The following is a 2,835-nucleotide window of genomic DNA, read 5'->3' on the forward strand; positions in this document are numbered from 1 at the left end:
AAAAAAAAAAATTCAGGAGTTGCAAAATCCCCCTACTAGCTGGGCTAGTTCAGGTGTAAATCTAGGATAGGAAATTGGGTTTAATTCCCTAATCTGCTTTATTTTAACCTAAGCCCAGGGGGCTGAGCCTACAGAGGCCAGTAATGAAATTGCTGGGTAACAGAAGGCAGCCATTTCTTGTCTACAGTTTAGTGAAAGATTTGGAAAGCTTTCATTGTATTCTGACATTGAAGAGGAACAAATTTAACATCTTGATATGTCTCACAAAATTGCTTTCTGTCCATTCTTGATTAGCAGCCATCATCTTGTACTCTTGTTATTTTGCATTTTTGAATCCATCCTTACCCCATCTTCTACTTCTCCCACATACTTTCACAATTTGCTGTGTCCCATCTTATACTTACATCATCAAATCTATGTGCAGGAGAGGTTAAAATCTCTGTCTTTTAGTCTCTATGACATGCCACCCTGGTAGGGGTCTCATAGATACAGCAAATAACTGTACTTCCCAGTGCTATTCAAGCAACATGTGAAATTTATAAATTTCTTAAAAAGCATCTTCTATGAGCATGAGATAGTGTCATTTTTGGTCATGTGCCTGATCATTCAAGGTGAGTGATGGGAAGGAGGCACCATGCCAGCTGAGAAATGTGCCAGATCAGTGTGGGGAGGTTTTGCTCAGAGCAGGAGGAGGTGACACCCTGCTTGCTGGACCTCCGTGATTAGCCTTTGGGTGCTGCACTGAACAGAGGACAGGTGTGGACCTTGAACACTAGTCATTGTGGGCTGAGAATAAACTACATGGAGTATAGGCTCTGCTGCAGAAGAGTAATCACAGACCATGACAATACGTTGACATAACCAGTTACTGGCCTTAGTAACCAGGACACTTATGAGCAGAATTTCTCATTATTTATGAATGGGTATATCTAGTAAAAATGTGCCAGGAACAGCTCTTTAAGTTCATTTTGTAAAGTTCTTCATGATCTTTCAGATTGTGTATGTGCTATTCCTTTCCAATTATATTGCATAATTCTATTTGAAAACAAAGTGTTTGCTAACTTTAAATAGGTTTGTGCATAGCAGTTTAAAAGGCAGTATTGTCTTGAAAGTCGTGTTCTATTTTTTTTTTTCAATTAGATAATGTTAAAAATCAATAATCAAGGTATATTAAGAGGATTTATAGATCATAAAACCAAATAAAGGGAACAGCTGTGATAATTTATTCTGACATTCTGTCAAAAATGGCTATGATATCTTGTTTGGACTACAGCATAAATAAAAATTTGGTCTTGATGACAAAAATATCTTGTGCAGAGAATGTATTGCAAGTGATATACCAAATTTGTTCTGGCTGTTTGCTCCTACTGTTGCAAAAGGTATGGCTCGTTTCTGAACTGCACATGTTCATCTTTAGCTTCAGCCAGGGGATTGCGTATACATTTCCTCACAGATTAAAGAGTCAGCTGCCTTAATTCTGCTACTGTAAACTAACAGAATATGTTCACCAAATTCCAGTCCTTAATTTGAGCCCTCTCCAGTTGAATGTGTGTCTTCCACAATGGAAATCACAGTTAAGCACAGACGTGCTCACAACAGGTAATACCCACCTCACCTATTATGGAGCTACTCTGTTATATGCTGAAGGTTTATATTAAACAACATCACGCTATGGCAGCAGATACAGCTGATTTCAAAGTTATCTGGAAATCCTTTTTACAGTACTTCCCAAGTTCAGAGGGCTCTTTTTTATCAATCTAAACTAAATTAAATGGCCCCACAAGTATGATTTTATGCTGGCTGTTTTAAAGCATATACTGTATCGTGGTTTTTATTTAGCTGACTGATCTGGACCATTCTAGGTTATTCTCCTCTTCATTGTTACTTATTTCCATTCTCTTTTTGAGCTGAAGCTTTTGTCAGTGATCTTATATTATCTCCCGAGTTCCTGATCAAAGTATTGAATATCACAGACCAAAATCAATTTCCCATGATATTCTCTAAGAAACATAATAATTTGATGGTATTTTTCAACTTAAAAGTGCCTCTTATGTAAATTGATTTTTATAATAAATAGCTCACAGACAAAAACTGACAACCATATTCCATTGTTGGAGAAAAAAAATCTTTTATGAAAGTAATGATTACAATCTGGCTATTTGTACATTCAAAATCTCCAGATGATGTTTTTGAATGTAAGTGACATGCAGGACTATTCTGCAGGCTGTGAGGAGCAATCTTGTAACAGAAACAAGAGCCACAATCTCATAAAACAATGTGTACTGTTTTATAAGACTAGCGTTATTAAGATAATGTTAGTGGCTGCTGGAGGCATGGTGAGGCTTCCTGACCTGCAAGCTTTATTCCTGTTCCTTCTTGAATGTGGTACAAAAACAGTTTTGCATCTTTTAATCTGATGATTCCAGGTTAACAGCAAAACAATATGCAGATCTGAGGGAGATGTTTCCCCGTCTCTAATAGATAGGTGATCAGCTCATACCCATTCCCTTTTCTTATTCCAGGCTCAGCTGGCTGTGCAGCTTTCCAGCAGCTCTGCTGAAGCCTCAGTTTCCTGGTTCCCAAAGGCACTCAGTAAGATTAGACTGGAGTGACTAAGCAAGTACCTTATTTTTCCAAGTGGGTCTACAGACAAGGACAAGCCATCATTTCTGGTTAAACTAATAGTGCTTTCCTCCAGTTTAAGTAGTAAAAAAATAAGATGAAACCAAAATAATAATAATAAAAAAAAAGTTTATAATCAAAATGCTGAATGCAGAGGAAGAATCTGTGTTAACTGGGGAAAATAATGTCAAAGTGATCCAGTTCAAGGTTATT

Source organism: Athene cunicularia (genome assembly GCF_003259725.1).
Source record: "Athene cunicularia isolate RWA chromosome 4 unlocalized genomic scaffold, athCun1 chr4_part1, whole genome shotgun sequence".
Lineage (NCBI taxonomy): Eukaryota > Metazoa > Chordata > Aves > Strigiformes > Strigidae > Athene > Athene cunicularia.